At 42.5% G+C, this 10,428-nt stretch overlaps 1 long non-coding RNA gene across 1 annotated transcript; it reads right to left on the reverse strand.

Moving 5' to 3' along the window:
* Window positions 1-231: 231 nt before the first annotated feature.
* On the reverse strand, window positions 232-7,891 carry LOC144247566 (uncharacterized). The gene is made up of 3 exons (XR_013341207.1): window positions 7,552-7,891; window positions 5,965-6,113; window positions 232-752 (listed from the first exon to the last, which is right to left on the reverse strand). It is a non-coding gene; the product is annotated as an uncharacterized LOC144247566 (long non-coding RNA).
* Window positions 7,892-10,428: the final 2,537 nt, after the last annotated feature.

Genomic DNA, 10,428 nt, shown 5'->3' on the forward strand with positions numbered 1-10,428 from the left:
AATTTCTGATCTCACTTAGAGCAATCACTTCAGCCCCAGATCCAGAAACTAAACGTGGCCTACTGCCAAGTGGGAAAGTCCTGCACACCTTCCTACTCCTCAGCCATGCTTACATACAATCTGCCTTGCCCAGGTGTTAATACAGCTGCAGTGTGAATCTAGATCAGGGTCTGATCTCATCTTTTTTCCCTCGGGTCGCTACAGATTGAGCTCACAGCATTGCTACCTGAAGACTTTTGCCAGCAGAAGGGATGGGACAGAGCTGTATGCAAGAGACGGCCTGGGTCTAAGAGACAAAACCACATCTAGTATTAGCAGCATGTACTTCAATCATCTAAGAGTGATTATAGACACTTCTTACTCTAAGGTACTCCGTGACACTTTTCACAATCACACCATTAGATTCCTGTCTCAGTAATTACTGTATTAATAGCTGTTTAATCTTCAGTTCATGTAATCAGAAAAAGATTCTTATCGCACACAAAGTCGTTTTGTAGTGCCGAAGACAAAAAAGCAGGTTCAGCCCTTCTCTCAAAGCACGAGGAGATATTCAGTAACTGCAGACTGTGGCAGGATGTGCTGGACCCACACGTAGCCTGGTCCCCACCATTCTGTAGGTGACAGAATCATTTCTGTGAGACCCTCTGACTTGTATGTGCACCCACAGATGCTGAAAAGCAGAACAAGCGGCAGCTTCTGAATCCACTGGCACCAGGACTGAGACACACAGACAAGGATGCATGTGCACACACCTAGAGAAACATGCAGTAGAAAATAACACTTATGCAGCAGTATGTAACTGCTGTATTTCTACAGTACTTCTGTATTTGCCTTACATGTGTTTTTATGAAATTATGCTCTCTTTATCAATAAGACTCTATTCCAGAAATTTATCTTTGTTGCATGTGTGTAAATACAAAATACATGTAGATGCTATATATCTATCCAGCATCTCTGCACAGAGATCTTTACATCATACACACACACACACATACATACACACACTTATTTTTCTCCAATATACTACCCAAACATCTCTTAATTTAGCAAAGGATAAAAATCTTACCCAAAGTTTTTAAACCACATTTAAAAAGTATTATTCTGTTATGAAAAATAGCTTTGAGATATTGATTTTAAATACCATAAAAATAAAACTTTGATCTAGTTTACTTTCCACAGATGTCAAGACTGAAATGTTAATGAATCAAACAATCTGCCATTTACAAAAGCAGCAGAATGCTTTGCCGAAACCAATTTTGCAAAGGCCCCCCCCCCCCCCCGGCCAACCTAAGGAGAGGAGAGATTGCGTGTTGGAAAAACCTCTGATCTGCATAAGACAAGGGGCTGCATTTCCACTGCCAGAGGATGACCATGACAAACCAACCTTTGTTTAGCAACAAGCTTGGTTTTGAGCCAGATAAGAGAGAAGGCTGATAAGAAGCAAATCCTGCTAGGTGGGATTGTGCTTTTTATCTTGCCAATGTGCTCCCTTACACAGCTGGCTCAGGTGAGAAAACTCCCCATGGTATTCACACACAGGCCTGAAGGTGTTCATCCCTTCTAAAGGGGCATGACTGGCTCAACTACCCTGATGTGAGAGGCAGCTGTCATGTCTTGGAGGGTGTCACAAACCATCAAAGACCCCCAAAGTTCCCCTAGACTTTTTTCTGAGGCCTTCCATCTGAGGACTCTGCATTATCCAAGGTGTTGCAAGAAACTGTTAAACTTGCCTCTAGGGGCAGTACCTGGGTGCTCCCACCTGAACTGAACTTATTTTAATCCACTGAACTTTATCCGGTGGGAGCTTCCCCCATTCCCAAAGAATCAAGACCGTGACCATAATTTTGACCAACACATATCTAAATTGCATCAAGTCTCATTGCTGGATCCACCAGTGGTGATATCTTTCTATCATCTTATCCTTTCTCCTTCTTTTCCTCATATATCTTCTTAAGTGATACCCTTATACTTTGTTATATTACTATAGATAATAATCAAAATGGCTACGTATCTCCTTTCCATTGCAAGCAAAGTGTTTTAAAGTAAACCCTACATACAGATTAGATAGATAGATAGATAGATAGATAGATAGATAGATAGATAGATAAAAACTAGTCATTCAGTGTCATTTCACTCTAATCCACACCAAGGGATCTATTAACAAGAACCTCAGTTATACTTGCCTTTAGGGGCGGGTTGTAACAGAGAACAACACTGACTAGAAAAAAAATACCACTTTAATGACTACTACATTTGATGTGTTTTTACTAAACAGACCACCAGTTTCAGGCTAGAATTAGAACTATTCTATACTTGCTCTAAATTTAGTACAGGAATGAATTTATAGACACTGATATTCCCAGCTGTCAAGGATGCAAATTAAACAGCCCAAGTAAAACCTATAACTCAGTGACTATCTCTAAACTAGCAACTACCATAAGAAAAATGTCTCTAAAGTCCTTTAGTGTGCCAGCTGCACATCTTTAGATGCAGGAGAGCAAAGCCACACAAATCTAATCACTGGTGGGAAACTGGAATAACTTTGTAGAACAGGAAGCTATGTCACTCCCCAGTGACAGAAAAGCAGAAGACAAAATAACTTCAAGTAACAATACAATTTTCACTTCATTTGGCAACACAGAGCACACACACTACAAGGCCATGAGCAACCACACTATCCCAGGTCTGGCTGCAGAGGCAGTTGATTACAGCAGATAATTCTGCAGTCACCCTGGGAGGAGGCACCACGGGCTCAGCCAATTCAGGAGAATCTACCAATCTTATCTGCCTGCTAGGTGGGATAGTGTAAACTGTACATGCCTCATTCAAAGCTGAGATTCTCCCTTCTTTCTCACTGGACTGCAATGAATTAGCTACCTCTTGTAGATGGTCATTTTAGTGAAGATTGATTAAAAAAAAACATTAATGACATCTGCCTCCTAGGTGTAGTTTGTCCAAATTAATCAAATTCATCTCTCCAGAGATGACAATTTCCTTGACTTTTCTCTTAATGCTAGGGTACATAGACAATTATTTCCTGTGACCTCTCCAATTTGTTTCTTTTTTGTGCCATTATCTTCCTAGTTTTGCTATGCTTCTAAGAATAACCTGATCTTTTTTTTTCCTTTCTGTGTCTTTCTTTTACCAGACATAAAGAACAATTTTGAAAAGATGCTATCTTACTATATTTCTTATTTTTCATGCAGAATGGGAAATTATGTATGTCTTTACTACTCATGTATTCAAGGGATATCTGTCTCCCTTTGGGTCTCTTATCTCTCAGACCAGTTTCCTGGAAAACTGTATCTTCCACATATTTGAGTTTACTGGTCTACTTCCCTAAAATCCACCTCTGTTTCTCTAGAAACTCTTCTAGATATTGGCCTGATGATCTTTTCAGACATCTCTAAACCAACTGGAATCAGACAACCATTAAACAGCCATTAGAAAATGGTTCCAGTGGAGGTTTCGACCTTGAAAGAATCCAGTGTAGGATTTTTGACAATTGACATTTTGGTTGTATATTAAATTATTAGTTTTAAATGAATGACCCTTTAGGAAGACTATTTGGGCTATGAGAATATCAACTGATTATACAGTGTCTGGTTAAAGAAGCATTGAGAAGATTATGCACTATATTTCCTAAGAACTATAATTGGTCCTTGGAACAAATTACAGATCTCTGAAGTGATTCACACACACTAGGTCCAAGGAATAAACAGCATGATAAAAAGCACATAACACATTTCAGATCACATTTGCATAGAGAATGTCATTAATCAGTCACAATTCATATGAGATACTGGTATCCCCATGTAAGAGGCAGACAGAAGTCTGGAGATATTGAATCATGACATAACCTTGGAAACCCCCTTTCAGTTGCACCAATAAGCATACTAATCAATCACTAATAATTCCTAGTTCTTAAAACAATTATTTAAACTCTAATAAGATGCAAGTTTTTTTATTTTATCAAGAAGTCTCTAACCATGCAAGTTATATCTTCCTTTTTTTCTTTTAAACATATGTCTTCTGGTATATCTTTTCTCAGACTTTACGTATTATTTTTATATTTTATGTAAACTGTAATAAATATTTAACCACCAGTCATCATCAAACCTATTAGTTTTCAGACAGCCATCTCAGGTACCCTACTATTACATATTTTGGCTCCACTTGGGCCCTTACACCTTAATTTAGGTTCATGGATAGCTTCACTTGAATTTCATAACTTGTGTTGGGTTTTGTGCAGCCATAGGCAAACTCATCAGCTGCTTACAGTGATCAAATCCCATTTGTGACTACAGAACCTACAACCACACAGACCTTCAAAGAATATATGAGTACACTTACTTTAGCCCAGCACCTTGTATCCAACTTCAAGAAAAACCCAGCAATTAACTTTTCCCCACCTTCTACTGTGCCCCACCCTTCAGCAGTGCTGCATCTCTGTCTGACATCCATGTCAGATGCCATGACATCATCACTTTGCAGATTTTCCAGCTGGCCAGGGGTCTGAGGATTGCTGATTCCAAGGAGCCAAATGCATACAGTGACTTAGTCACAAAGATTCCTTATACTCCTTAGACTTACCCAATACTCAGTGGTGCATTTACTTCTATTTTTATAGAGCTCAGATTTTCTGTTTGAGTCATTGATCTTGTCTTGTTAGCCTTTTTGTTTGTTTCAAGACCATCCAAGCTCATGAATGCAAGAATCCGTTTTGAAACCCAAGGAGGCCAACACAGATGGTTTTAACCATGTCAGTGTCAAGTCACATTCAAATGGATTTCCTTCTCCTTGCACAAAAGCAGCTATTTTTAAAAACTGTAAAACTGCACACATCTGGGAGTGTTTACAGTACTAGTAATCCCTATATAGTATATGTTGTCATCGCTAGTAGGAATTCCCTCTTCCTTGACCACAAGCCAAAGGAACACAACTTCTTTTTGAAGCAGCTCCAATTTATGTCAGCTTAATTTCAGATTTTTTGCCTTATACCTATCACAGATTATTCATAATGTTTCAGTCCCAGAGGTATCTACTGCACAACACAGTCATCATACTATGCCATAAATACAGACAAGTATGAATACAGACACTGTATTCTTTATTACCCTACCTGTTTCAGCTCATGCTGAAGAACAAACCACAATGAAGAGTCAGGGATCGTGAATCTCCACATTTCTTGAGAGACTTGCAATAACCTTTGTCAACTCTCTTCTCTGATGGCAGTAGTTGGTCAGAGAACTACTGACTGGTTCAGTATTCATCAGAAAACAGCTTATGCTAACACCTTTCATTACATCTATGTTGGCTTTTTTGGTCCCTTTAGAAAATCTTAGCTATGTTCTAGAACAAGAGTTTCTTGCTCCCTTCTGTGCTTTTTTCCCTTTCTAACACATCCACAGCTTCATTCCATGCAGCAACCCTCACTTTTGTTGAGTAATTGCTAATTTTGAGGGTTATTTAGCAAAATAACTGTCAGGGAGTTTCTATTTAAAGGAATTCTGCTAATTTCATCCCATTAAGAAAGATTCAAGACAAGAGGCAAGACTAAACAAATCCCTCCACTTCACTGAGCTCCCACTCATTATGGTTTCTATCCCTGGAGCCAGGAAACACATTCAGTGAAAGAAACAACTTTGAAATCATACTTCTCTCCTGCAATTTGCCTCACCTAGCCCACACCTGCATGAGGAACTCACATGGGTGAAACTTCAGGATGTTTTCCCTGACACTTACTAAAAAGTTGTTTATCATACAGAAGTCCAAACTATTATTTTAGCCCTTGTATTTTCACTTTCTTAATAAATTTTACAGGTAAAACAGCCAGGCTCAGTTAGCTCAGTCTTGGTTAAATGCATGTTATCAACTACCATCCAACTGATTTAAATGAGTTAGAAGGATTTCCATTGTGTCAGGAAGCAGCCAGGGCCAGCTGCTCCCTGAGGTAGTACAAACCCCAAGGTGAGGAGGATGACCCAGTACAGGCAGTGCCTTGCAGTGACCACAGCAGTGTCCCACATCTGAACCCAGGACACAGATCACACAGGGAACAGGGCCCTCTGGTAGTCCCAGAGATGGAAAAATGATGAATCAATATGATGAGCCTGTACAAGAGAAAGAAGTGGAAATGATGTTACAACACAGGTCTAAAGTCAACCCAGACAACAAAGACAAGACAGAAGACAGGCAATAAAGAATGTCTAAAGGCATCCATTTGGGAGACTACCTACAACACAGGTCTGAGGTCTCTTCAGGAGTTAGGGTCACACCAGCAGTCCCAAGCTGGAGCTGAAGAGAGGCTTCTGGGTCCATGGACACAGTTGTGGACGAGGCCCCATGGAGGCTGCTTAGAGCAGTTAAAGCCTATTGGAGCTCTCAGAACCCAGATCTTTTGCTGTTTCTATTTATTTCCTACATGTTTATTCCTTCAATTTCATTTTTACCACATCTAATACCAGGTTTCCTTGCCCAGAGTCACCATGCCAGTGCACTTTATAGCCAGACCTATGTTATTGCTCTCCAGCTATCTAGACCAGACCTGATATTTTAGGTTCACCCTTGCAATTTTATTTGCTGCTTCTATTTTATATCCTTCCATTCCTCCAACAACTGAATAACTTTTCATGTCTGACACTTGTGAATGTCAGCTCTACCCAAATTTACAAGTATGTTTTTTTGTGTCCAGGTCGTTGTTTTATTTTCTGTTTTTTTTGCACAAAAAGGCCAAATAACTGGGTTTGGGGTTTTTTCCTCCTTCATTTGCATAGTGGTATAATTTGATTGCTCTCTGAGATCCAATTGAAGATCCCTTTTGGTTAGTGGCAGCACATTAGCCATTTGCTACCATGATTGCTCCAGCTTGGATCCACAGGAACAGAGATCATCAGTTTGCACCTTGGAAACTGGATCCTGTTTCAAGCACAGGATCTGCTCACTAAGAAGCTGACATTTTTGACATTTATCTATCTGAAGGTTGGCTCTATTACAGGTCACAGCTGATGGGCTCACAATTTGTTTAATTAGGAACAAAACTGTAAAGTGGCATGAATTAATATCTTTTATCCCAGGCTCAAGTCTTTTACAGAACTTTGCCACAAATGTCTATGCAAAACTAGCCCTCCCATTTACTTATGGCAATTGCCCAATTTTTCTTTCACATCTCCTTCTTTGTCTCCCAGTCAATTTAGCAAACCAGGCATCTTGAAACTTTCTGAAAATGCCTTTGACTTGCATGTAAGTCTCAGGTTTAGCTGTACCACTGCGTAAGAATTCAAGCCATTTATATGTCTTCTACATTCAGGTCTGGAAACAAAAATGTCAGTAAAACTCCACCTGACTCACTACAATAATTTAGTAGCAAATTAAGACAGTAACCACAGAATTCATGTCACACAGTTTTGAACCTACTCATAAGGCCTGGACTAACATTTTAGCATTTCAACAATTAACATTCACCGTATGAAAACACGGATTTAATGGTTTGAGTTGCAAGAGGCATTAAAGATCATCTAGCTCCAACGTGACTGTCATGGGCAGGATCACCTTTCACTAAACCAGGTTGCTCAAAGCATCGTCCAACCTGGCCTTCAACACTTCCAGAGATGGGGAATCCACGGGTTGTCTGGGCAACTTGTTCCAGTGTCTCTGCATCTTCACAGTAAAAAATTTCATTGCAACATCCAATCTAAATCCCTCCTCTTTTAGCTTAAAACCCTTCCTCCTTGCCATATTACTGTGCAAGAACTCATCCTCTCTCTTATGTAAGTCCCTTTACATGTGTTTAGTACACTCCAAGCTGGAAGACTGAGCCGTGATTGCAACTCGTGGGTGTCACTATGCCAGGCAACTCTTGCCTTTATAACGCTCCTTGTCCACAGGTGTCTGCGAACCCTCATTTCTCCTCCCTCTCCACACAAACCTCCAGGACAAACCCATCTTAAAAACATCTCAGTTGCCTTCTCAGGGGTTCAAAGCCACCATCAGTGCTGCCTAGCGCTGAAGGACCAAGATCTTTACCCGTGGGTTTATTTACGGCGGGTTTATTTATTTATGGGGGCTGCTCCGGGGTTAGTGTGAGCCTCTCTCTCCCCTCTCCTCCCATCCCCTCTCCGCTTACTCCGGGCGGACCACAAGCAGGCAGTGCTGGCGGGAGCAGCTCCGGGCCCCGCTCCGGGCCCCGCTCCCGGCCCCGCTCCCGGCCCCGCTCCGGGCCCCGCTCCCGGCCCCGCTCCGGGCCCCGCTCCGGGCCCCGCTCCGGGCCCCGCTCCCGGCCCCGCTCCGGGCCCCGCTCCGGGCCCCGCTCCCGGCCCCGCTCCGGGCCCCGCTCCCGGCCCCGCTCCGGGCCCCGCTCCGGGCCCCGCTCCCGGCCCCGCTCCCGGCCCCGCTCCGGGCCCCGCTCCCGGCCCCGCTCCGGGCCCCGCTCCCGGCCCCGCTCCCGGCCCCGCTCCCGGCCCCGCGGCGGCCAGCGGAGGGCGCCCGCCCCGCTTCCCTCCCTGCCGCCAGCCGGGGCCGTGGGTTTGGGGGCCTGAGGGGGTGTACGGCCTTCGCCCGGCCGCCGCCTCCTGCCGCCGGCCGAGCCGCTGCCGAGAAGGGCGAGGGAAGCGCCGTGTCGCCTGCCGGGGCTCCGGGGCCCGGCTGCCCGGGGCGGCCCGGGGGCAGCGAGCCGCGGGGCTCGCCCCGCTGCTCGGCACAGGCGGGCGTCGTTCGCCGCTTCGGGATAACGCGTCTCCCTTTTTTCCTTACCCCCACCCCTCCGCCTTTTTTTTTTTTTTTTTTTTTTACTAAAAATGTCCCCGTACTTTATTTGCTAATTTAACGGCATATGATTTAAATCAATATAAAATTCAAATACTTTTGTGCCACCTGTTGGATTTTGCCACTAATTACACGTCGCTGGAAGTGCTACATGTACTGCTGTGTTCAGCCTTAGAAGTGTTGCCCTTCGTGTCACCGATTGCCCTTATGGAAATACTACTTTGTTTGTTATTTTGAAATATTTTCTCTCTGGGCACGCAGATGGAGCTGGCTTTTTCCTCATAAAAATCTAACCTATACATTACAGACTGCATTCAATGAAGGGGCAGCGTGATGCAGGGCTGGAGTCAGGATTCCTGTGATAATGCAGTAATAATTATTTGGGAATTTTATTATCAGAGGAGCTCCAATCTGAGGGCCTGGGAGGCAGAAATGGCTGGTTCTAGGTACACAAAGCCTTAAATGCACTTGACAGTCTTCATGGTTCAGGAAAGAGAGGAGTACTCCGGGCCTGTGCTTTCCTCATGCACGTGAATACACAAGTACCAGCACTACTGCTCAGACTATCAATCATGGGCCGTCATACAACACAAAGCATGCCAAGTGTTATACAGCTGAGACTCTCTCAAAAAATAATTTTGTCTGACCCTTCTTCAATAGCTGTCAAGTTGTAATGTCAGGACACATTTTATCATATAAGAATAAGCTGGTTTCATTTCATATTGCAGTGTGCAGATGTTCATTATAGAGTAATATTTTTTAGCATGACCAGGGATAAATAAGATGTAAGTAATACATTCCTCCTCTAAGAATCTGAAAATTAACCAATGATTTTATGTGGATTTCACTGGAAGAGAAAATTAATGACCTCTGGGTTATCAGCTGTCTTACTTGTTATTCCTTATCTGCTTGTAATCACACCGCTGACACCTTACAGTTCTTTGAGATCAAGAGGTGCAGAAGCAAGTGGAGAAGGAGTGGCCACTTGCTCTTCTTCGCAGCTGTAACTGCAAAAAACTGGATGTGGAAGTCTCCATGATGACCCTTCCTTACAGCAGCTATCTGGGTGAAGGGCCCATCGCTGCTTCTCATGACTGATGGGTTATGGCCACCTCTTCAACAGATGGGTAAGTACATTGCAGCCAAGAAACATTCTCCCAGAGCAGCATCAGAAATAAGTAAAGCCCCAAAATTGCTTAATTCGCCTCCATTTAAATTTTCTTACATTATTTTCTCATTTTTAAGCAGAAGGTACACAGGACAAGTAATGCATAAAATTCGGGTTTGTCATTGGTATTGGTTTTGGTTTTGCATACAAGTGCAACTATCTCTTTGGTATGTACGTTTCCATAGTGTACTCTGCTTTTATGTTAAAATGCAAAAGTTTAGAAAGATATGAATTATTGTTTAATGAAAATACAAATGCTTTCTAAATTTTTTGTGCTGTTTAACCCAACCCATTTGAGGATAAAAAATACCAAATTAGATTACAAAATTAATAAACTATGTCAGTATCTAATGTGTAAAGTACCGTGTCTCAGTGCTGACATCTGTCAGTCTGATTCAGAGAAAGCTTTAGTGATATATTTGTCTAAGTCTTTTATTAGCAGAGAGCGTCTTTAAAGTGTTTAAATTGACCCCAATTTTATTGACTTTCGTTTTTGC

The sequence above is a fragment of the Lonchura striata genome, chromosome 1 (assembly GCF_046129695.1).
Source record: "Lonchura striata isolate bLonStr1 chromosome 1, bLonStr1.mat, whole genome shotgun sequence".
In the NCBI taxonomy this organism is placed as follows: Eukaryota; Metazoa; Chordata; class Aves; order Passeriformes; family Estrildidae; genus Lonchura; species Lonchura striata.